Raw genomic sequence first — 25,612 nt, 5'->3', positions numbered from 1 at the left:
CTCCCGGGCTTTTGTAACTGTCTGTCTCTACTAAGCATGAGCCCTTCCCTGCAAAACTCTCTCCAAAGCAAAGCCTCAGTCCTGCTCTGTGTCAGGACAGGGGCAAGTAGCCTGTTTGTTTCAGGGGACACAGGTTTAGCTCCAGTTTCTAACCCTCCACCCAAATAATTTTTGGTTTAAATGCCAGGTGCTCGAGCTTTGTTCTTTTGTGCCTTCACCTAGCAAAGGACACAAGTGGCATTTGAGATACAAACACCGAGGGGGCATTAAACACCTCTCTCTTTAGCCATGTGAAACACCGTCCTTAGACATCTAGTGTACATTAGTTATCTGTTGTTCATCAATTTAAATTGTTCATCAGTTTTAAAAGATAGGCACCTCTTGAGGGCAATTTACCCAGTTTCTTTTAAATACCTACATTAGGGTGCTGAGAGTGGCATTCGAGAAGGACTGATCGCTCTCCATGGGCTACAAAGGAAGCTTGGATGTCTCCTTTGGACTACACACCTCCCTTTTAAATGTGTAAAGCTGACAGTGGAAATAAAATCTGTGAGATGTGGATTGCTTGCTTTGGCGCAGTCATAAGCTCAATAGTTTGTCACCCTCCTCTGACTTGCACACTAATGTTCCTTCTTAAATTACTGGTTGAAATCAGGTTTCTAGAACTTCTGTGAACTGGAAAATAGAAGTTCTGGCTGGTAATAATTTCAAGGTTTGGTACCTGCTCATGCCATCTCAGCTAGACCAGCCATGAGTTAGGGGGAATAAAATCGAGACCCAAACCTGCCTGTTCGCGTGCTTTACACAAAGGAGCACAGAGGAGAAAACAACAGCACTCCAGGGTGCCTTGACCTGAGGAGAAATAGCTCCTTCATAGGCTCTCCATACTTTTTCCTGCAGGTTTCCATACCACAGTCTACCCCTGAAAGGAAATATCTTCCTTGTGTATGCAAATCTTACACACTTAAACCCAAAGAGGTCTGTAAATGCAAATAAGTTCTCTAAACTTTATTAGTTGGCCCAATATGATTATTGTTGAGAGCATTTCTTTCCACCACTAGAGAATACTATTTTGTATGTGCAAGCAAGCTTAGAAACCAAATGTCTAAATATTTAACCAATGTTATTTCAAAGAATTTCGTTATTTATCTTCTTTATGATTTATATTATCACATTCCCTGTCTGTAGTTGTGGTTTATCATAAGCAACCCATCTGCTGTAACAGCCAAATTGGAACATTCATATAAGATGCGTTCCGATATCATAAACATGACAAAAGATAGATTACATTTAGTCTTTCTCCATGTTTAACCAGTTTAATTTGTTTCCTATGCAGAAGAGGCTCTAAATTTACTTAATATATGTTAGCACTTAGGAACATGGTTAGGAACATGACTAGGGTCTTAACCTATTCGTAAATAAATGGGAAGCTTCCTGTCTGAGTAAAAGAAAGAGAGAGAATTTATGTCAAACAATCAGGAATTTAATACATAGTGCTCTATTAGGATGTCCAGTTTGTGTACATACTCTTAAGGCATGATTACGAATAACTTCACTTCTTATAAACAATGTGACTGAAGAAATTACTCACAGATACAACAAAAAGGGAAAGAAAGGTAGGAAGTTTTAGCTGCAGCCCATAAAGGAATTACTTTCCCTGAAAAGGTTAAAAACTTGCGCATTTATTTTTGTTGCCATAATATTTGTCTTTGCAGGTTTAGCTTTCTTAAGAATCCCAAAGAAGATGCTGCGCTGGGAAAGATTTTAGTGACCCGGGTTCAAAGTCATATCATAGATCCAACATTTTCTCCGACAGCTTTGGTTTTAAAGTAACCCTAATGCCGGACTAAATCTGTGAAGTGACTGTCCATATTTATATCACTCTAGAGAGAGCTTTTAGTGATTACAGGGTTGATCCTGCAAACTGTTGAATGCATTCACCTTCTGTTGACTTCAGTGGAAGCCAAGGGTCCTCAGCGAGTGGCCAAGAATGCTCAGCACCCTCAGGACCTGGCCCTGTGTGGTTTTTTGCATGGAAAGGTCAAGTAGAGGGCTTTTCATTTCAAGCTAAAGAGTCATTCATTTTTCTCTCTTAAGGTAAAAGTCACATGATTAAAGAGTGTGTGATTAACTGTTAAGGAAACAATGTCCATAATGATATATAAAGGTGTTCCTTCCAAAAGTTACGGTCGGATTTTTTCAGAGGTGTTAAATATGTGGTGGTCCAATACCATGCAATTCATGAATACTAAAAATAAATATAAGCTTATTTCTGCGATGGTGATTTACTACTAAGCAATTTTGAGCAAATATATTCACATTATACGATATGAATACAAATCAAACATAACTGAGCTGGCCTTTATGAGAATGAAGTGTCAGAGCATTTGAAAATATGTGTAACGCCAAACTTTAATCTTTTTACCAGCACATTAATATTGTAATTGATTGCTCTGTGTTCCTGAATGATTAAGGCTTTGATATGGACTTGTCCATTGCAAGGATTGCACCCCTTCCAGAGGTATCCGGCATTCACCGCCTTCCCATTCGGCATACTATTGGTCTGCTTTGGGTTGATAAAAGAGCTTGTTCTGTTGCAAAGTCCTTGCCTCCAAAAAGCGTTAACACAAGAGACGTAAAGAGAAAGCGAGAAGGAATTGTGGGACTAACAAGTTGCACATGTGCCGTCGCGAGCATCAGATGGGCTTTCGTGCACCTCCTCTCTAGTCGGGTCATTTTCTTGGAACGCCGTTCCTGAGGTGGAGACTTCGTCCCCGTTTCTGTATGTGAAGTATTTTATACACTATTGGCACGGGGAAAAGTAATGGATAAAACTCTGGGGTTCTTATTACAGCAGAACTGCACTTGCTCGGATAGGAACGTGGCACCAGGCCCACTGATGTTAGCTGAGCTCATAACCCTCCTATGCGAGCAAACGGTTAATTCAGTATTTGTTTCAGTCTTTAGTCCAAATGATTTGGAGACTTCACCGCCAGGGCAGCAGACGCTAGGACCTGTGTGCTAGGCGGCGAGCAAAAAGGAGACACAAAGACGGTTCTCGCTGTAGGACCTTGCAGTGAAAGGTGTCATTAATGGATGTGTATAAGCAGAGAGAAGAGGAAGCCAAGGCTTGTCGTCTTGACAGGAGTTTTAGTGTACCATGAGACTAATCCCTGTGAAGGGTTTTGTCGGGATGAATTCCAGGACAAATTTGAAGAAGAGTTTGAAGGAACGCCACGAGAGAGCTGGGGGGGGGGGGGTACAGGGGGACCCTCCCTGGCGGGGAGGGCAAGGCTGGAGAAGATGCAGGGTTTCCAGGGGTGCGACAGTCGTGTGTTAATTAGAAGTGGGAATCAACATTGCATTTTTAAATGGTGATGGCACATAGTGAGGGGATAAACCAGAGTGCCCTGGAAGTGAAGGCAGCAGGTTTTTCTTGAGATGGAAGTGACGGAATAAGAAAATAACTTTAGCAGCAATAAAAGCTCAGAGAATTTCAGCCCTGATAATAAAGGCCTCTGAGATCTTCTGTAATCCTGGATAGTTCTCCTCACAAACTGGCTATAGTATAACTACTTAGGTTTTTGTTACACTTCGAGCCAAAGCGTGTTGTATTGGTAATTAAAATGATGATGACGGTGATAAAAACAAGTACCTCATATAGGATATTTTAAAAGATGGACAGAATGAAATGAAGCAAAAAGAAAGGAGGAACTGTCTGGAAAGACAGGAATGAATTATGGCCACAGAAAACTAGCTATCTAGTTAGGTTAATCCCAGCCTTGTTCTGCTCACCTAACTGACAGCACAGTTTAACACGCCGCTGGCGCTGTTCTGATGCTGAAAGATGAACCAGCTTTTTATAAGCCATCCCCCTCAGACAGGCTTTCCATTGCAATACCAACTGGCTCTTTCTGTTTCCTTGATCCCATTTTTCTTTCCTTAAAGCGAGTGTGTTTATTGGGACCGGTGCAATGGAAATTCCACTTACTGTTTATATCTGAGGTTTCTCTTCCCTCCTATATTTCCCTGAGAATCAGAGCAGAATAGATTCTTGCTCCACACCCATGGCTTTGCCTTTCTCCTTTTCTGAATTATTTTCCCGGACTGCATTTCCATGGAGCAGCTGTTTGTATTTAAAAACCACCTGCACAAGTAGTTCTGTTTTCAGTGGAAGAAAATGTCACTTGTAAAAGGAAAAAGCCCTAAGGTGCTGGAGTCCTCTCGGAGTTTTAATTTGATGCGTATTTTTTCCTACTGATTGATGAACGTTCAAAGTGTAACTTTAGCCCTTGTTAACTAATGCAAACGGGTGGTGCTAACAGTCATCGTCTGGGACGGTGACTCACCCCCTGTGAGGAAGGAGGTTGGTTTTTCACCGTCGGCAGGAAAATCCCGGGTCTCGCGATTTCGGCAGAGGATAGATCGTGTGGAGATGGAGAAAAAGAGGTAGCGTGTCCATAGAGAGTGGGACCGCTGAGCACAAGGTGGCTGCTCTTGCATGGTCGGGCAAGGACAGAGGAGATAGTGTAGGATGTAAGAGCAACCCAGCACTTAGGCACTGGTGAGAGAGGAGCTGCTTGTTATAGTGGCTGCTGTAAGGAGTTAGAGTCACCTTGACCAACGGGAGGAACTTCCCGGGTGCCTCTGGGATGGTGTTAGCCCAGCCCACGCTGGATTATCTGCAGGCAGAGGTACAGCCCCAGGCAGATACTAATCTCTTCCTGGGCCATGGAGGCCAGTGTGACAGAGTGCTTGTCTTTTTTACAAGCACGCAACGCTATTTACTGCAGGCCAGGCAAACCTGGATTTTCAGTGGTCTGATTTCACTTCGATCTCGACACTGTACACGTGCTCTGAAATTGAGTCTGCTTAAGTCCTACCTTGACATCCAGCAACCTAAAGGTAAGGACGTGCAGCGCTGGAAATCCTGCTTCTCTTCAGAAGTAGCAGTGGCTTCTCCTAAACATGAGTCCTGGAGCAACCTCCTTGCCATAGGGAGCTTCCTTGCCCAAGCTAGTGCTCTAGTAAACTCAGTAGAAATGCAGTGGTTACTATGCAGATACCTGGATGGCTGGTGTCTGGGTTTCTGGTATGTGCCTGTTTTGACCAAGAGTTGTAGAAAACTAGAGGAAATGTTTATATGTGGCACATCTGAATTTGCCCCAGTGTTAAAAAGAGTCGTTATTTATCTCTGTTTCAACCTGACTTACCCATCCAAAGCTTACCTGCATGGTCTGAACTAGTCTTCTAGGCTCCCAAAGTGTGGGAGCTACTCACTGATGTGTGTATCACTCGCTTACCTGAGAAAGGGATGAGGTACCTATCGATGGACTGAAGAGGGAGCCTAGCTGATGTTTTGATCACTAAAGTTAGGTGAGGTGAATTGCCTCTGTGAACAGCCCCGCACATTTGCTGGGAGTGGCTATGGTGGACTGGCTGTGGAGAAGAAATGAGTAAGGACATCAGAGAGAAAAAATCTTGCACTCATGTAAAGCCCGTGGGAATTTTGGGGACTTTTCGGGAAGGACTCCTGAAGTTTAATGGGAAGTGATAACGTTGTTTCACAACCAGTGCTAATCTTGAGGAATCAAGGTTTATATTACACTTGCGTATTAGACCTGGGTGTTTGTGAAGGAGTCGAGAGTGGCAAGGAGTGGTCCCCTGAGAATTTCCAGGCTTGGAGGAAAGCCCTGTTTGCTTTGCCCAAGTACCCTCCTTCAGCCTTTCTCTTACTACTTTCTAATCCAGTCCCACCTCCTACGCCACAGCCTGGTTTATCTTTCCTAATGGCTTTATTTTTCTTCTCTTCTCCTCTTTTTGCTCATTCTGGCCTGTGAAGCATACTTACTCTCCTTACCTGTTTCCCTTGCTACCTGCCACAGCTGAAGAGCAACACACAAGGGAGTGATGCCCACAGGTCAGGTGGTCCTGGGCTCCCTCTCCTTTGGCAGAGGATTCCTGCAGTAGCACTGCAGGATTGGCCACAAAAGCCTTCTTGTGGCCTGGGGACTGTCCCCTCCCTCAGCTACGCTTGTGCACCCTTCATTGCCGTGTCTGTTCTGCACAAGCAGGGTGACATCAAGGGCAGAGAGGGGTATGAGGAGCCCTAAAGGCTTTATGTAAGATGGACCATTCCCCAATGCATGTGCGGAGTAAGCCCTTGACATGTGAACGGGAGCACGTGCTTGCTTTTCTCCCCTTCCAAGCCTTGACTCCCGTGATTAAAAATGGCAGGAATGTGTGGCATTATCTTAGTTCAACCTCATTCTTTCTGAGTGTTAATAATACTTCTGCTTTCAAAGAGCCAGTCGGAATGAGTCCGTGAATTCTCACAGCTCTCCTCCAAAGCACCAAAGTGGTTATTGCTGTCTCCACTTCGCGGCGTGGGATGCTCACATGACAACGGGCCCCATGAGACCAACAGCAGCACACAGTGAACTGTGGCTCTCAACCCCTGCTGAGGCCGTTAGACAATGATTTCTTGCTGCATACCTGGCACTGTATCTCCCCCGACCAAAGAGATGGTAGCAGGTCATTTAGGTATCGGATTATGAAAACAGTAGCACCGAGAGAGGTAGCAAACCGAGAAATAAATTGTACCAGTGTTTGAAGAGATTCACGTCAGTGGTCATAGAGACATATCTCTTTAGAGGTATTTAGGACTTCATGATTAGACTTGTTCATTCCACCATCGGAAAAATCTAAATGGTTTAAAGAAACTGTCACTAGCTCAAAATCTGCATCAGCAGAAGCCAGGCTCTCTGCATGCCCTAACAAGAAGGCTTTTGAAGGGGCAGCAAACTTCGGATTTGGGTCCTTTTGCAAATTGTTCAGCTGGCTCCCTTGCCTCCTGGACATTTCATCTCTTTATCAGCAGCTTCTCTGTGTCCATACACAGCATGGCTGTATACCCCAACTGGCCTTTATGTATGGCAGTTGAGCTCTTTCATTCTCGATGCCAGTTAGACTCAGTTGCAATAAACTGGAAATCTGAGAGGTCTTGGCATAAAATGGTTTATAAAGGCCTTGTAAATGGCTTGTGCAAAAAATTTTCCAAATGGAAACAGCACTGAACCTTAAGTTTAAAGAAGCTTAGATAGGAAAGAGAGGTACACATATGCCTTTCTACCTCTGTGGGTATATTGTAAATGCCAGACAATGGAAAACCAGTTAAAAAAGAAAGAAAGTCTGAAAGCAAAGAAAATAATTGGGAAGTTAGGGTTACTTTCTTTTTGGCCTGTATGTCAACTGAGACCCAGCAGGCTGTTCATACACAACTGATTTTAGCATAAAGGCCGCTGTTAGGTGGTGCTTGTGAAAGCATTTGATGTTCTGTATCAGTCAAAGCTGATCTCATCGTATAAGTCACAATTGCTGGGGACTGGCAGACACCTCTGTTGGCATTTTGGAAGGGCTGCCTAGGCATAAAACCAAAACCATCTTCTCCCACTCCGAGTGGATCTTGTCATGCCTTACAAAGCGGCGAAGTGCGTGGTGGAAAGCATGCTGCTGGCATCGGGGTCACCGTGGCAGCCTGGAAACTTCCCTAGCTGCTTAGGCAGGAACGTTGTATGCGCATCGGGGACACGCAGGCATGGCAGATGGGCCACTCTTTTAGCAAACTTTTGAGATGATGAGGGGTTACTGCCAGGATTATGTGGATTAGGAGATCTTGCCTCTTCTTAATCTCCAAAGATAGTTTGAACTTACTTTGCAAAGTAAGGATTGAAAACACGAGGCCATGATTACGTGAGCAGGCTTTAAAAGGTATTCAGAGCCAGGCAAGGAGGCCGAGGGTCAGGTGGATTTACGAAATGGCTGAATGAATCTAACGCATGGATGGCACCCAGAGGAGAGCCCTGCTGTCCTTTCCCTTCTGCTTCCCGGACACTTGAGCTGGCCCTTGTCTGAGCTAGCGATAAGCCAGTTCAGGCAGAGGAACTCTCAAAAAGCTAACCTTAAAAAAGTCGATAGTTTCCTGCCAGATTAGCTTCCTGAGCTGGCTTCCCATGGGCTCAGATAAGCAGCGGAGCCGGCACAATGGCGAGGGCAGGAATTCGTGGCCAGGAGCACGGGGCTAGCGGGACGGGCCGGAGGGCTGCGGTCACCCTGCGACACAGCCTTCCCCGGCACAGCCGGGAGTTCGAGCCAGTCTCGAGCTATCAGCAGAGTATGTCTGTAGGTAAGAAGGAAATGCATGTGGAGTGTTGGCTGTTTTAAAGTCCTTCCACATCAGTGGCTTTGCTAGTAGTGCAAATGCGAGGGTGCCTGCTTTCAAGAGGGTTTCTGATCGCTGCACTCCACTCGCAGCAGCAGCACTCACAGCCCCTCAGAGCAAACCACGGCAAACGGGCAAGCGCTCTCGCTCGAGAGGGTGAGTGTTTCGTACGCTTAGTGGCCTCGAGAAGAATGAAGCACCCAGACAGATAAAGGCTCCAGGCCCGAGATCTGGTGGCAGGGCAACAGAGAGGTCCCCAGGAGAAGAGCGGGCCAGGTAGCTCTGAACCGTGGCAGCTGTCCTCGGGTAGGTGGCATCAGTCTACAGGACTGACAAGGGCACTGGTTTCGTGTTTATATATAAACACACAGATGCAAAACCAGAGTTAAATATTTGCAGGGTAAAGAAATGATTTCAGTGTTAAGGTTTCCTTAACAAATAGCAGGCAAATCTATTGTTACTCCTGTAAATTCCTCGGTCTTTCTCAGCCTTCGCATTCGTTATCTTTCTATATCCGTATACTGCTAATCTCTGAGTATAGCAGCTTTATTTGTGTAGATGTTATTGTGTAGATACAATTTCAAATGTTATAGTCATTTCTAAATGTCATAGCAACCACATAGCAAAGAGAAGCAGTTCTGTTAAACCCATGCAACTAAAAGCTGAACAAGTTGCAAGTTTTCACAGCTAATTTGCTAAAGGATAGTCACTTGTTGAAGAAATTACCATATAATGTCTAATAACAACAACCGACAGTCTGGCTGCATACATTTAATGAAAAGGAGGGGAGAAAATGCTGCAGAGTTGCCACTTTGGAGCATAAATTCGGTTTGTGACCACTCGCGCGATTTCTGTTGTCGTCTGTTCAGGCAGAACTCATCTGGGACACCTCAGCAGGCAGGTGCTCCAAGTGTATATATAAATTCATCTTCGTAGTGGCCACTTGTGCCACAACAAATGTCATTCTAAACAAACTTTCTGCTACAGGCTGTGTGGGAAATCGTCATTTCACACATCATTTAGAGGACATCACAGTGAATCTCAGGCAACCTGACTATGATAATTCGCTACTGAAATTACCTCTATTTTTAGCACTTTGACACAAAGAATAGGATGTAATTCTTCTAAACACTGGGGCAGTAAGTTGTGGTGCTCAACGCTGGGAAAAGAACAACTTGTAGTGCAAAGCCTGATCATTATTTCTCATGTGAATTTCACAAAGTAAATCACCATGTATATGCTGATACTTTTATTTCTGTATATGCTGATACTCTTATTTCTGTATATGAGCAATGAAAATCACATGTACGGCCTGCTCATTTGCTTGTTTATTAAAATTCAGCTTGCTGGGCTCGAGGTCTGCCCAGAGATCCTTCTCTCTTCTCTCCTAGCCTATACAGAAGAAATACAGGAGATGGGATCTCCAAGATCCTTGCATGGTCAGGGCGGATATATAACTTTCTTTTTATTAAGGCAGTTGAATTTGGTGGGTCCTTTCAGCTGATTTCCTTCATGCGTTGGCTGTAACCATGCAGCCCCTCGTAGTTGTCCAGGTGCTGCAGACAGAACTGATTTTCCTTGGTGTATTTTTGGAAGGGCTCCATGCTTCTGAGACACAACTTCCCCACCCTTCAGCTTGACTTATTTGCAAATTATTGCCTTAAGCGTATTTTTAGCCAGGCAGAATTAACTGTAAGTATCCTTCCTTGTTTCCCGCCCACATGTTCAAGGTGACTATTCCATATCTTGTCTTGCTCATGATCCTCTCCTGCATCGCCTAGCGCTCCAAGGTGTAAAATGACAAGGCAATAGCATGCTCTGTAGCACGCTCTTTCCCTTTTGACCTAAATTTTCACTGGTACTTTGGAATCCGTGCCACTTTAGATATAAATCAGTGCTTTTGGTTCAGTGTGTTCCTGTTCCAGTGCTTTTGAAAGGGTGTGAACAGTCACATATTTATTTAGACTTGTGCCTTATAAAGTACATGGCTGTGGTGACAAGCTCTTTTGAGATGTTTGTTTTACAGCATTATTAAATAGGCTGACACCGGCTAACACCAGCTGATGAGCTCAGCTATGAAATTACAATAACGTGAGAAAAGAAACTGCAGAAGAGAAATCATAACTCACGATGATGGGACAGGAAAGCAGGACGGTCACTGTCCAACAGCCTCTGCTGCCTTGCGGCGTGTGACAAAATGCAGCTTGCGCCCGGTTTAGGGAGCAGTGCCCCTTTCAAGCAACAGGAGCTCTGTGCAAATACCTGTTTTATAACATGTTTGTCACAAAGCAGCATGGGCTGTACATCAGGTAATGTTCTCTCTCTGACTGCTAAACAAACAGTTGAATTGTTCCCCTTCTCTCTAAAGGCAATCAGGGTTTTACTGCTGCCCTCAGTGAGATCAAGATTTCACTACGGAAGGATTTTAAGTCGCTGCTCTGCACTTAGAGCATTTGCTTCTCGTGACTTTACAGTGATTCTCTGTCTGTAAGATCCTGTTGTCATCTTTGGCCAGACTGTGACATCTCCTTCTATGTGCTCCTTTATGTCCAGAGGTTGCCAGACATATCCTTAGTAGTTAACTCTTATCACTGGTGGCTGCTTTGAAATTTTAGGTACAGATATCTCAGAATGAAAACTTTTCACACTTCAGAAACTCAGATTTCATATTACGTGTTTCTGAAATGCCCTTAATTTCTTCTCTCTTAAAAGTGTCATATTCCACACATCAATTCTCTCTTTCCCCTTGAGAATTTAGCATCAAAATACTGCCTTCACTTTTGCCCTTTCTGCCTTGTCTCTCTGTCCTAGAAACCTTCTTCCAGGTGTTGCTATTTCACATCTAATCATGGGCTTGTCCCTGCGACACAAGCTGTATGCAAAACACGTATATGTAACAGGATTCCCTTCCCTGAAAGGAAGGAGGCCCCACCGGTCTCAAGAAACCAAGTCCTCCTGTGGATATCTGTCCTACCTTAACGTCAGGAATGAGAAGTGCGTGCTTAGCTGAGCCCCATATCTGGCCTTATGCCTTAGTGTCATGCTCTTCCAACTACACAGCAAAGGAATGAAGCTCACTTTACAATTAATTGCTTGATTTTTCTCTTGAATGGTACTCTGAAAAGATGTATCAACACAAATCTTTCCAAGAAAATTGGAATTATGGAATTTTAAAATGTTGTTTGCAAGGCTAGCCTGCTAGGGGATAGGATGCTGGGATGTGTGCAGTCCATGGCCCATGTTCTCCCTGGGTTTGCAGCAGCCTCGCTCCGCTGGCTCCAGTGGAACGACATCCGTTAACATCATGGGAAAGTGCATTCCCACATCTGAATCTTGTAGGCTTCAAAGAAGCAGGCAGCAGATACAGCTTCCACTAACTGCTGTCAGAGTACTTCTTTCTAGAAATTATATTGTAAATGAGAAGCAGAAGAAAACACGCTCTTCCAGGACATGGCAGTGTTTAACTGTATGTAAAAAATACATTAAAAAATCCCTATAAACCAGCAGAGATGCCTTTAATGCAGTGCAAACAAAGGAAAAGTCGGCTGGTGCAGGCTACATCTAGTATAACCTAGAGGAGGCTCTGGAGAGGCCCATAGCCATAGGACTTCTGTGTGTTAGCAAAAATCCCCAGCACCAGGGCTCGGTGGGTCTACCCCTCAGCTCGGCACAGCCTCGCAGCAGCAACCATGTCATCCCTCCTCTACTGCACTGTGTGTCGTGGAAATGGGCTTCCACCTTGCTTTGGGGACAGTCGATGAGATCTGGGGAATGCAGAGCTCCCACCCAGAAGGGATCTTGAGGAGCCCACGGTGAGGTCTGCCCACTTCCCATTGCTGTCCTCTTCCCTGACCATAGGCCTTTCCTTTTACATAACAAAAGCCACACGAAGAAAATAATGGGCCACAATTAGTCTTAAATAGCTCTGCTCGTAAACTAAGCACAAACGTAGCAGGCCTGGGGGTCTGGCTCGCGTCTGGTGGCTTCTCAGACGCAAAGGCAGGAGCACGACGAGGGGCTCCCGCACTAACCTCTTCCGCTGCCCTGCGTGGCGGCAGGTTGGAGGGAAGCAGGGCTGGTTTGGAGGGTCGTGCTGGTCCTGGTGGCCCCACAAATACCTGCTTTTACCAGCAGGTCCCATCCGGGGCCGGAGCAGCGGCTGCCGTGGGGCCAGGTGGGCCGCGGCATCCCCCGAAGAAGCCCGTTGTGTTAAAGGGAGGAGCCGGCTGGCGGCCTTTGGCACTCGCCCAGCTGTGCAAACAACCTCGGCCCTCCTCGCCCGCGTTTTCCCGGGAACGGCCGCGGCCCGCGCTGGCACGCAGGCGAGCCGTCCGGCGAGCGCTCCCGGGGCTCGGCCAGAGTCCCTTCGGAGGACGCCAACAACAAGATGTCGCTGTCGGAGCGGCGGTGCGGCGTCCCGGCCATCCCGTGCCACTGCTAAACCCGTGAATAGCCAAATGTGCTTTTCCTAGCGTATGACTTCACTGAGCCAGCAGCGAGATAGCATCTCGTCCTTTGTGTCGGGGCTGGGTGACATTTTCTCCGTTCTCATGAAACAGGCAGCGCTGCCCCGTTACAGGACGGCAGGGAACGGCGGGTCCGGGCTGCCCGCTGCTGCCCCTCGCTGTTTGCCGAGATAAACTCCCGATAAGGCGCCGGGGCAGGAAGCGGGAGGCGTTTTTTTTGTTTCAGTGCCCCAGTGCCTATGAGGCGCGATGTTTTGGAATAGGGTTTGCAAGGGATTATTTTTGAGTACTCAGTGTACTGTTTAGGGAATGGCACTTAGCTCGGCTTTTCCTCGCTGTGAGTGTTGGGTAAGAGGGGAAAAAAATTAAGTCAATACTCGTTTTTTGTTTATTTTAGTCATTTTTAAACTTGAGCAAACACTTGGTTTTATGGATGTGTGTGAATGTGTGTGTTGTGCCTATATCTACACACATACACACATACATGCTTTTTAGATATATATGTGTGTATATATATATATATACACACACATATATGCATCAATATAGACTCCCACTATATTTAGTTTGCTATTCAGTAGTTTGGAGTGCTTGGAAAAAAAAGGAACAGTAGGAAAGAGTGCAATTACATATTAACGTGAACTCCAAGCCGAGAATGTGGAAAATGTTGGAGAAGGTCACTGACATGGCTTCAGCTGCGCCTTGTATCACAAGCCGATTTGCAAAGAGGCTGTTTTCCAAAGAGTATCGCTCCTGGTATGTGCAAGTTTTTCACTTTACAGCCTTGAGGGAGTCTGTGAGGATCCGAATCCAGCACTGAAGCTGTTGGGCTCTGCAGCACAGCGGGTTCAATGGCTGGATTTTGGCTGGGCAAGGCTGGGTCTTTCTGCCTGCAGCTTGGGCCTCTCGCGTGCAGTCCAGGCCTGAAGCTTCACTCTTCTGCAGGCTGTTTGTTGCCCAAGTACTTCATTTTCATGGCAAATATTATAAGCTTTAATGAATGAAGTCACTTTTTAAAATGTAGGACTAAGAATTATGGAAAACGGATTCTATGCTCAGCCCTCATAGCCCCTAAATTTTGGAGGATCAAATACCCACTGATTTCAACTCCAGGCTCTCAAAAAAGATGACACAGCTTGGCACAGTATTTTTATAGGTATTGATAATATTAAATTAATGAAATTCAACAAACGAGATTATATCTGAAGCATAGATTTACCCCAGAGAAGAAGGGCTGACAGTTCCACAAAGTGCCACCAAGCCTTAATTGTTATCAAATTTACGTGAAAGGTCCGTGGGTGTCATTCGGATGGAGTCACCACGCAAACCTAAAGGCAGCGTTTTAGGAACGGAGCACGCTGCTCGTCTAGGGGGAAGTCTTAAGCAGAACCCAGCCATTTGTGAGGTTTAAAGAGTTTGGTTCACTTATTTATTTTGGATTTTTGTGTTCACTTTCATCCCCTTTTGTACTTCCTTGGACAAAATCCAAACAGTCAGAGGAACTACAGAAAAGCTGTTCTCACCACAGGGAAATAATGTATTATGCTAATTCCAATTAAAGGAAATTTCTTAAACTGCAAATATAGCCTTCAAGAGAGAAATGAAAAGTGTGGAAATTAACATTCCTGCCAGATTTCCAGCTCAATTCTGCATACTCAGGGGGTTTGGGTCAGGCTCAGATAAGCATCCAAAATTTGGGGATGTTTATCCAAACCTTATTTCTGAACCTTCTAAGTTCACTCCTGACTAATCATAATGGAGTTAGCGGTAGCAGGATATGAATGTACAACATTTAGCTTAGAAATTGGCAGCTCCTCATCATTTCACAGCTAGAAGCCTTTGACCAAATATCAACTCTGCTAACCAAAACAAAATAAAATAATGCCTTAACTTGGTCTCCAGCCATACCACCTTGTGCTACAGCCCTGGAAGATCTTCCAAGCAGGGTTGGGCCGAGAGAGACTTTGGCTAGGGGACCTCCTGGGAAAATATTGATGTTCCGGGAAGTATCTCTCGTGATTCAGTAGGTGACATTTTCCCCAAGTGGGTATTGAACCAGCGTAATGGTTACGTGTGTGGGGAGCTGTTCTGGGGCATTAGAGTGACTTTCAGGGGACTGATGGGCCATTAAAGGTCTTTTCAGAAAGGCTCGGATGTTAACTCCAGGTCCACCTGAAATGCTAATGTAATAACCAACCGCTTTCCCCGCTTCTCCGCCTGGCCTCCGAGTTTCCAGCTGGAAACGGTATTGCTCCCTCCCTGCCCTGCTCCCTGCTCCAGCCCGGCACTGTTTGCCTCTTGGTGGTGAAGGAGGGGAGCTCCATGCCGAGTTGAATTTTGTAAAGTGTTTGCAGTTTTTTTCAACGAAATGGGTGGAAGATTACTGAGGTTCATGAATTAGCTTCTGAGGAGGCATGGTTTTTTTCTCTTTCTCCTGCATCTTCCTCCTGAATTCAGCAGAAATAATTGTTTACTTTCCAGCAGACCCTTTACACACCAGTAGCATAGATGTACAGCTGCGAAACTTTTTTACAGTAGCAATGTGACAGTTTACACTGAGCACATGTTTTCATCTAAAGTACAAATCGGCAACATGCTAGCTTCAAGGTAGCTTATGCTACCCATGTCACCTTTTTTTTTTTTCATTAGGCCAATGTATCGGTGAACTGCACCATGTTGTAGGCTGTTGCATCAATCTCCCGTCCCACTGACTCTTTTTTTTCTGGTTGCCTTCTCCTTCCAAAGGGAGAGGAGCAGCTCTCCGTACACTGCTTTTTTCACTTCTTCTGTTCTGAGTGCGGAGCCTGTGCAGAGAACAAACTCTCTGATCGTGCTGGATGGTATCCACGCGTAGCTACTGCTTGATTTTGAAGTGCGTATTCAGGTTAGATCGTGTGTGTCTGTGCTATAAAATCAGCTTTAACGCCACAGGAAAAGAATTCCAGAAAACCGAATCGTCGACCTGCCGTAGCAGTTGCCTCATCAGCATTTTGGTGTCCTGCGGTGGGGAAGACTACGGCAGGTCACTGCCCAAAATACTTGGTAGTTATTGCTATAAATGTCATCGCGAGGTCCATAACAATGAGACCGAGGATACTTGGAAGGAACCGAGAGAAAATATTGATTGACTGATGCTTGTGGAAATAGTTCTTGTGGGTTGCAGTCGTAGCTGGTTTTGGTTTCAGAAAAAAGCAGGAACAGCAGAAAAACTGTTGCCAAACAGTTGTGAATGAGATGGGCTTCTGCATGTTCAGGGAAAAAAAATCTGAAAATCATATAACAAATGACTGTTGATAACTGCACGAAGAACAAATGCTTTCCATCCCCAAACACTTTGCAGCATCAGTGTTTCTAAAGCTCCTATCTAGACATTAAAAAGAAGTCATTTTTTTTATTATGATTTCTGCCTTGGGCTCTGATCAGCAATGTTGTAATTTCACGTAGAAAAAAGCCAGCAGAAGCGTATGGTTACTTACCCTTCCTTCTTGTTTCCTTTTACTCTAAGTTCTTGAAAGGTCGTAAAATAGAGAAATAAAAAAGTCACCGATGTGTAGTTTTGTTAACTTTATCTTCTGAGCATTAAACATTGTTTCAGATTTCTTACGGTACATAAAATGTTTTGCCTTGCTGTATCATGTATACGGAACTTCAAAAAGTGAGTGCGACAGCTCCGTAAATGTAATGGATGTGTAATAACAGCTCTTTAGATCTCTTGTTTTTAGCATAGCATCTTTCTGCTCCTAAAGGTGCTTTTAACATGATATCTAAAGCTATTTATGAAGTCATTTATTTTTGCATGGTGATAGGCCTCGCTTTGTAATTAGCACATGCTTTCTCTCTTGCGTGTGACCCCCCCGAAATGTTCTTTAGTTTTCACTGACTCTTTTTATTTCCCTTCCCGAACGTATTAACCTTACTAACTGCCACTGCAGAGAGCCGGGTGCTGCAGCCCCCTCCAGCATCCCCTGCAAAGCGCTCGGGAAGCTGCTAGGTTAGCAGAGCTCAGTGCTTTTTGCCAGACGTTTCGAACACGACGAAGTTCTCCTGTTTGCCTTGCATCCATTCATCACGCGCGTTCAGCGGCACTTTCCAACCACTTCTGCGCCACGTCCTGCGGGCACGGGCACGGGCACGGGCACGGGCGGGCGTCGCCGGGCGGCTGCGGCAGGGATCGCGCCAGCCGTCGGGGGGTGAAGCAGAAGAAATCTAGAAAGTCAGCGGGAAGCGGCCGTGACTCCTGGCAGCGAGGAAGGCGGCCCGGGGGCTTCACCCGCGCGTGTTCGCTCCCGTGGGGGATTCGGTGGAGCTCCGCGCCCGCCCGAGAGGCACCCGCGCGGCTCCTCGGGCCGGCCGGGAGGAGAGGGGCAGAGAAGAGCTTGAGAAATACAACAACGCAAAGTGGAAGCACTGCACAGAGATGCATCAAAATTATAAAATCAATAGGTATCGACCTGTATATATCATAGGAATAACTGTGCCTGAAGAGGTGCCCAGATTTAACATGCTGATTATAGAGCAGTCAGTGGAAATAACTTGGGAGCGAAGAGACATTACATTTTAGTAGTTCAGTGCTGCAGTTGAGGCTGATAATAACTTAGTCAAATCTCTCTCAAATTTTTCCTGCTTACTTTTCTCGGTAACAAGCATGTTTAATCTACAAGCCAAAACCCAAGAACAGATTTCTGGCTTAAAAAGTACTCTTGAGCCATCCTAAGCTGGAGTCCAAATGCTACAAATTCTTCCAGAAACACACGCCTTTCTTTTTAACCTCAATTTATTTTTAGTCCTGGCCTGACCCACGCGAGCAGGCAGCCGAGGTGCGGGCGGGCCGCGGGCTCCTGGCGGGACCTGTGACTTACTGGAGTGTTGAGGCTCCTGGTCCGTCTTTGCTCCCGTCATTGACTTTCTCCTCTTTTTTCCATTAAGAGATGTATTGACAGAGGAAGGATTCTTTTAGCTGTCATTATCATCACTTTCTTCAAGGATTGAGATTATTGTAGCGTCCTTTGTCCTGTCCCTGTCCTCTTTTTTACCTGCCAAATCCAGAGTAAACAGACCCAATAGATGCATACATCAAACAGATGTATACTGCATGTAGGGCTTCAGAACAGTTACTTGTCAAATACAGGTGGATTTAAACTTAAACTGCTACAGAATTATCTCCCATCTTTATAATGTTTGTATAATGTGATTCATAATGTTCACTTATTATACTTGAATAGATTTCTGGATGTATAAAAGATATATTTTGTATGTAAAAAACTCACAGGTCATAAATGTCAGCTTTCAGCAGCAGTATTTCCTGGCCCACAGTCATCCCTGTCCAAAGCTGCTGTTCTCTGTTGGTGACAAAATTCCTGAATTAATTTAGAGGGTTAAACAGGAATTAATTAGTTCTGAAGTGCTAATGAGTATTCACAACTCCCACTTTCATTTTCTACAGCATTGTTAGATATACCAGAGGCACTGGGGAAACTCGTGGTGGTTCATATATATTGTATCACTGGTGCTGACAGATAAATAAGTCCCCTCATGCAAGGGGCAACTGTCTGGAGCTTCTGCGCATGGTGTCTGGTAGGAGTTTCTATCATCGGTTCATTCCTGCAGACGTCAGAAATATTGCACTATAAATATGCAAGGCACAAATAGCTGGTATACCCTGCAATAATTTTGGGCTGCAATGACTACTGTCCGTGCCTTGCTGCTTTGCCGGTCACTTAGGTGGGCTTGCAGGAGGCCTCGCAGGGCTGGCGATCCGTCCGGCGCTGGCGGTACTGCCGGGTGGATCCCAGCACCGCGCCTGGGCACGGGCAGCTCCCTCCCTTCCCCGGTTCCCTGCAGAAGGAGAAGTCAGAGTTTTATGCATCCTCCCCAAAGCCGTTTCTGTGGGAGGGGTTTTCATGTACGGTACCAATCAGCGCGACGTGCTCATGCTTAAAGGTCTGTTCCAAAGCATCGACTTTTCATTTCCAAAGTGAAAATATTTTCCTAGCTAAAAACCGGTGATAAAGTATAATTCCTGCTGCAGATCAGCCATGTTAAAACACGCAGAAGTGTTTTAACTGGCAGAGATCAAATGGGCTCCCACCACTTGCGCATGAGAAGCCGTGAGCACGAGCTGACAGACAGCAGTTTCTGCTCATTATAGTCCCAGGAACGAAGTGAAAAGCAACTTCTCAGAGGATAAAAGTTATGGGAAAATATTGCACGAGGCTCATTCCCAGCCGGTCGCAGATTTTCTCCATTTGCAAATCTCCATATTCCTCCTGTCAAAACCAAACGGAAATCTTTGCATCCAGCCCACTTTCTGTCTCGCCTATGGCGACTGTAAGCCTGGCAGGGCAGAGACTCGAGGTTATTAATTTTATGCCCACACAGGATCCCAGTTTCAGCTGGGGCCTCTAGGTGCTGCTGTAATACTAATAATGCTGATAGTTGTAATTCTGCTGGGGCAAATTTAGCCCAACATCTTAAGCTTAAATAAGTTATATAGAAAAGTGGTTATAAAACAGTCTCCATCCTCATTTAAATTCTGCAGGTCATTTTGCATCTGCGAAACTCGGTTTATGGATTGATATGTATCTTATATCTTGGGAATGTTTTCTCTATGAATCTCGCACAAAATCTGCAGCATGACTTGCATATAAAAAAAAAAGCCACAGGAAAAAAAGGCCTGAAGCGGTACCACTTACCTCCCTCCTTCCTCGCATGCACACATGCCGAAATTCTTTTTTTCCTCTTTTTTATCAGTAGGGTGCTAAATTACCAAGTTTGAAATTTCTTCAGCAAATAAGGGATGCATGCCAGAGCACAAGTGCCCTGAGGGGTCTACGTCTTAGGGGGAAAAAGCCCTTAACTTCCAAGTTTATAGGTAGGAGCATTTTCTTGAAGTTGGAAAATGTTCAACTCATTTATGGAAAAAATCTGCCACAAAGATACGTCGAGGTTCGGAGCCATTTTATTAATAACCTATTGTGATTAACACACGTTTTTCTGATAGTAGAGCAGGTTTCTTTTGACACCTGTATCAAATATATTGTGCCCTCCACTTCCCCCGAGGTTTTGCAGGTAAGCAAGCTATCCGTGGTGCTCCCTATTGCACCCATATAGCAGGCAGGCAGATTTTGTCGGGTGCCTTCAGAGCTAGATATTAAGTGAAATACTGTATTCTCGCCCTCCTTGACGGGGGAAAAGTTAAAATTCCTGTATTCTCCGTTTGGGACGGAGGGATCCCGGGTTTGGGTGCCGCCGCGCGCCTCTGGTGCGCCCGCTCTGCTGCAGCGAAGCCCTTCTGTGCAAATCCGGTAGCTCCCGGAGGAGGATTTTCCAGAATTAATCATGCGCCTTTATTCGTGTGTGACTAATGCACGCGGAGAAGCATTTCCAATGTACACCCAAATCGGTTAGTTGTGCACGCACACGGCTAGTTAAGCATTTACTGGTCACACGTTCGCTCGGGCGGCCGGTTCCCACCCCGGGGCTGGGGGCACGCGCGGCTCTGCCCGCTGCCGTGCCGGTGCCCAAGCCGCTGCACGGCTCCCGCGTACGCTGCGGCTGAGTCCGGGGGAGCTCGCCGGGGCGCGGGATAAGGATCAACCTTGTGAGCTGCTCCACCAGCTCCATAAATTAGCATTCCTGAATTCCAGTGCGGCCTTATCTGCCAAGCGCGACCCGAACTGTTGACAGCATTTTAACCTATTTATAGTTTTGCAACAAGGCGGTAACAGAGGACTCTCCGTTGCCCGACGCCGGTGCAAACGGCAGGCAGTGCCGCGGCCGGAGCGCTTGCGGGAGGCCGCGGCCGGCGTCGGGACCCGCGCGTCGCCCCGTGCCGCACGCGCATCCCGCCTCGCCTCGCCGCGGCCCACACGTGCACGTTTATAACGGCCAACGCGAACCTGAAAATTTTAAAATGAGTGTTTGACGTTTTATTGGGTGATAAATTGCTTCTTGCTCTTATAAAGTCCGCAGGTGTTTATGTCCACTCTCGTACGCCTAGTTAAGGCTTTGGCTGCGGTAGGAAAGCTTTGAAAATCGCCAGCCGCTCCCCAAATTGGTTATTAAGATAGGACGCCCTGGTGTGTATCACGCGAATTTGCGTAGCGCACGTTCTGTTTATCAACTCTCCCCTTTCAGCCCGGCGTTTTCGCTTGCTGTTTTCTTTCCCGGTTTCCACCATTCGGCTGTACCGACCCCGTCGCCAGGCTTTGGGGCAGTGCGGAGCCCCCAGCGAGTGCCCGGCCCCAGCCCAGGGCCTGCCGCCGCGCTCCTTCCGGCGGGGCTCCGGGGATGCCGCCTCGGAGGCCGGGAAAGGGCTTTCGAAGCAGGCCATGAGGCTGTTCGGCAAATTAAAAGACATGAAAATTAAGAAATTGGAAGAAGCAAAGAGTTAAAGGATCCCGGCTGTATTCTCGTGCGCACACCTAGAGAAAAGGAAGCCTGCCAAATCCCCGCGCTGTGCTTGCCGCCTCCCCGCTGCGGTGCCGCTCGCTGCGGCTCCCCGGGCAGTTTAGGCTCAGGAGAGCGTATTTTAGGGCTGCTATATTTTTAGTGCCGCTTCTGCGGAGAGCCCCGTTTCCGGCCAGCGGAGGAGCGCCCGGACGAGGTGGGAGCCTCCCGCCCGCCACGTCGGGCCTCCGCGCGGGGCCCCGCTGCTCGGCGCGAGGACAGAAAATCGCGGCCAGCAGAAGCAGGCACAAACTTGGAATAGGTCTGTTCAGCTGTATTGCAGCAAGTACGAATGAGAGAGCGCTAAAAAAACCTGTAAACATCTTTTTCTGGTCCTGTTGGTAGATTCGGGAGGGCCGTGCTCTGCCCAGGAGCAGCTGAGGCCCTGCGCTCGGGGGTGAAGGGGAGGAAGAGCCTGCCCGGCTGCGCAGCACGTGGGCAGACACGTAGGGTAAGGGCGTCAGGGATGGAGTTTCCCAGATTCTCCAGAATTTTGGCTTTCTTTCAAAATACAAGAAAGGTAAAGTGCAGGAAAGTGCGCACAGCTTTTGGGTGGATAGGAGGCCAGCGCACACATCAATCAGCCGATGCATTAAATCGCCCTGTCTATAGCAAGTGCTAAAATGTGGTTTTTTTAAACAAAATTTTCTCTCTTCATGGAAGGGCTGCAAACCCTCCTGGCTGGGGGCTGTCTCGCACCGTGTGTTCGGTAACGGCGAGCAGGGCCTGGGCTGGTCCGGAGCCTCCCAGGCTCCTCCGTCACGGAAGCAATGAGCACCGCGAGCAGAAGCAGCAGTAGGCCACGGCAGCCCGGGCCAGAGCACGCTCCTGGCAGGAGAGCGGGGAGAGCCGGAGGAGGAAAACCGGGAGGTTCCCACCTCTGGGACTCTTCCCGCTGTCCGTGCGAGCAGCGTGCTCGCGGAGGCGGCGAGGCCGGCGGCATGGCGTCCCCGGCGCCGCGTTCGCGGGTTAGCCGTGAGGGCAGGGGCTGCTCACGACTTTGGGATGCCTCCTCGGCGTTTCTCTGCCAGGGTCTGTGGGGACGGGCGTTTCCGGACATCTCTGCGCCCTGGATGTGCAGCCCCGCGGGGCCTCCCCGAGGCTCTGCTCTGCTCCGCGGGGCGCCGGGACCCGCTTGCTCGTGGGTCGGCCCCCGGCTGCGACGTCTCCCCTCAGCAATCGGTGGCGGCGGCACCCAGCACCGCGGAGAGGCCGCTGCCCCGGCACAGGCGATGCTCCCCGGCACGACGGCTGCAGCCGGCGGCACCCACCCCGCTCGAGGCGGGAAGGCCGGCGGCCGTGCTGCGCTTGGTGCCGGCTTCGCTCCTGCTCTCTCCAGCCCAGGCAGAACCGGGGGGCAGAAAGCCGGTGGCAGCGGCGTCGAGCGTGGATTTGGGGATGGATGAGCTCGTCGTTTGGAGGAGGAAGCCCTGCGGCGGCTCCGCGGGGCTCCCTGAACTTCCCAGCCGTCCGCACGCACTCCACTTTCTTTTTCCTTTGCAGTGATGTTTTGGGATTTTTGGCGTTGTTTTTTGTTTGTACTTTACATCGCGTTTTCCCTGAAAGCGAACGCTATTCCCGGGGGGGTCTCTGACTCCTCCTGATCCTTTCAGACCGCAGCGCGGCCGGCGTCTGGCCGCCCCAGCCCCGCGGGGCCGCCGAGGCGGGGGGACGGGACCCCCCGGCGGCGCCGGGCGGCCCAAGTGCGGGGGCCGGCGGAGCGGTGCCCCGGCAGCGCGGAGCGCTAATCCCCCGCCGGGCCGCACCCGGGGGGAGGAAATCCACCCTCCGGCAGCCCCGGCAGAGCCAGACTGACCCCGGCAAATGAAAATAATCAGAAGTAATTAGAAGCGTGCTGGACTGCTCCTCGGAGATCTGTGCGAGAGAATAAACATGCCGGAGCCCCGCGAGCCACTGCGAAGGCCCATGTCTGAGCTGTTAGGTGCCCTGACCTTGTCCACATAAAGCCGTGATTTATGAAGTGCAGGGCACAGCAGCAGGGCTTCTGTCTTCTCCAGAAGAACCAAATTACTGAGGTGGAGATTAACATGCTTTCAGTTGGGCCCATTTCCAGACCGAGGGAAATTTTTTATTTATATTTTTTTACCTTTAATTTCCTCCTCCTCCTCCTCTCCCCCCGCCTCGATGGAGGGCTGCCTTTCGGCCGGGAGGCAGGGACGAGGCCGGCGGCGCATGGGGGCCGGGGGCCGCTCGGTGACGGCCACCGCTCCTGCGGGAGAGTTAGCAAAGATCCGCCTCGTCCCCCGTAACAGCGAGCAGCGCTTGTGTTTTCGCCGTATTTTATTTTATTTTTAAAAAAGTGGATCCGTGCAAGACGAAGCGGGCTGAGTTAGCCGGCAGCAGCCGTGACGGCCTTTCCCGCGGGTCCGTCCCGCAGCGCGGACGCGTCGCAGGGCTGCTGCTTTCTGTTTGTTTGCTTTGCTGCGCTTTTCCTTTCCCCCTCCGCGTCCGATACACTCGGCCAGTGTTTTAAACGCTCACCACAGCGCTAGTCAGGATGCTCAATGTTGTGTTTAGTCACCTTGAGAAACATAACACTAAACCCCACTTAAAAATGTGGTTACGAAGTGGCTCGGTCTATAAATGTAAGGATAATATTGAGCGTAATAAGAACGTTTATGGTGTTTGGAGAAGGTCGCCGGCTCTGTCGGTACTGTCCTCCGCGGAGCGTGTCCGCGGGATGCCCGTGGGGGCGGACGGGGCCGCAGCGGGAAAGGGACCCCCGGAGGCCGCCGGCCCCCCCAGGCGACCCCGGCCCCCGCGGGGGCAGCGCGCAGGCAGCGGGCGCAGGGCGCTGCGGAGCCCCGGCGCGGCCCCGGTCCCGGCGCGGTGCCCCGGCGGCGGGCGCCACCTGGCGGGCGCGGGCGGCGACGGCGCCCACCGCCCCCCCCCCCCGTCGCGGCGGTGCGGTGCCGTCCGGGCCGGCGGCCGGTACCGGGGGCCCCTGTTGTTTGCGCCCCGGCGTTTCCTGCTTTTGTGGCGGAGCGGAGCGGAGGGGGGGGGGGGCGGCTCCCTATCGGAGCCTGCGATCAGGCCTATGGGCTCGAGCAATCAGTTTCCCAGATTACTTGTATTTAATACACAATGCATCATAAAACAAATCCCTCATCCTGACAGGAAGAAAATAGAACAGCTCATAGCTCGAGCCGGTCCAATTTATGGCTAAATTAAAAAAAAAAAAAGGGGAGAGAGAGGGAGAGGAGAGCGCGCAGCCCCCGGCGCGGGCAGCGAGGGCGGGCAGCAAAGCGCGGCTCGGCGGGGCGGGCGGCGCCGCTCCCGGGCCCGGGCTGCCCGGGAATCTCCCACCGGGTCTGCGGAGGTTATGGACAAAGGGGGTTTTTCCTGTCCTACCTAACGCAACTGTGCGCGGGGCTTTTTTTCTTTTTTTTTTCCCCCCTCCCCTCCCTTCTCTCCCCCCTCCCCATCCCGAACAATAGCCATTATCTGAAATAACAGTTCAATGTCACAGATAACAGGCCGCTGAGACGAATTAATCATCATCTCTTGTCACTCCGCTCCGCGCCCTCCCCCTGCCCTCCTTCCCCGGCCCCCTCCCGGCCCCCCGGTAAAGAGAAATCGACTTTTAGCCTGAGAAATATATTTGCACTTAAAAAAAAAAAAAAAAGTGGGTGGCACTTCTGGAACGCGCAGCGAGAGATAAAATTTCAGCCCTCTCTTTCAGTCCGCTTCCCCCAAATATGTATTTATTTACGCGGGGCCGCGGTTAACCTGGACGGGGCCGGGGGCCGCGGCCGCGGGGGGGGCGCGCTGCGGGTCGTTAACCCGCGCCCGGCGGCGGGAGCAGCGCGGCCCCCCGCCAGCCCCGTTCGTGAGCTTCGTTCCCGAATAAATAAAGAAAAACCGTTTAGGAAGCGGCCGCAGACGGGAGGGTTGCTCCGCCGCGGAAACCGGGGTGCGGGGAAGCCGCCGGGCCGGGCAGCGCCGGTCGCAGGGCGGCGGGCGGCGGCGGCTGCCGTCGGGGCGAGCGCGGCCGGGCAGCGGCGAAGCGGGACGGGGAGAGGCCGCGGCCGGCGATGGGGCCGCGCCGCCCCCGCGGCCTCCCGGTGCGACCCCGCCGTGACCCGCGGCCGCGGGGCCGCTGCCGCTTTAAGCGCGCCGTGAGCGCCGCCGCCGCCGCCCGGGGCCGGGCCGGGCCGGGCGAGGGGGGGGGGACGTGGGGGGGGGCGCCGGCGGTGCGCGGCGGCGGGGCAGCCCCGCTTTAAAGAGACAGTGCCCCAAACGGGAGCCCCGGGCGGCGGCGGCGGCGGGCGGCTCCGACGGGGTGGGCGGGGAGGGGGGGCCGGGCCGGGCTCCCCGGGGGAGAAGCGCCGCGGGCAGGCTGCGCCGAGGGGCTGCGGAGGGGGCGGCTGCCGCCCGGCCCAGCCCGGCCCTCCCGCCCTGCGCCGCCGCGCACACTCCGCCGCGCCCGGCGCGAAGTGAAAGAAGTTTGTTTTGT

The 25,612-nt window shown here is 49.4% G+C and overlaps 1 protein-coding gene across 5 annotated transcripts in view; it reads left to right on the top strand.

The window, feature by feature from the left end:
* Positions 1–25,612, top strand: part of MECOM (MDS1 and EVI1 complex locus) — a 363,383-nt gene that overhangs the window by 284,135 nt on the left and 53,636 nt on the right. The gene's annotated exons all lie outside the window — the stretch shown is intronic.

The sequence above is a fragment of the Dromaius novaehollandiae genome, chromosome 9 (genome assembly GCF_036370855.1).
Source record: "Dromaius novaehollandiae isolate bDroNov1 chromosome 9, bDroNov1.hap1, whole genome shotgun sequence".
NCBI classification, from domain to species: Eukaryota; Metazoa; Chordata; class Aves; order Casuariiformes; family Dromaiidae; genus Dromaius; species Dromaius novaehollandiae.
The sequence above is the reverse complement of the archived record's forward strand: the minus strand, read 5'-3'. Positions and strand labels throughout refer to the sequence as shown.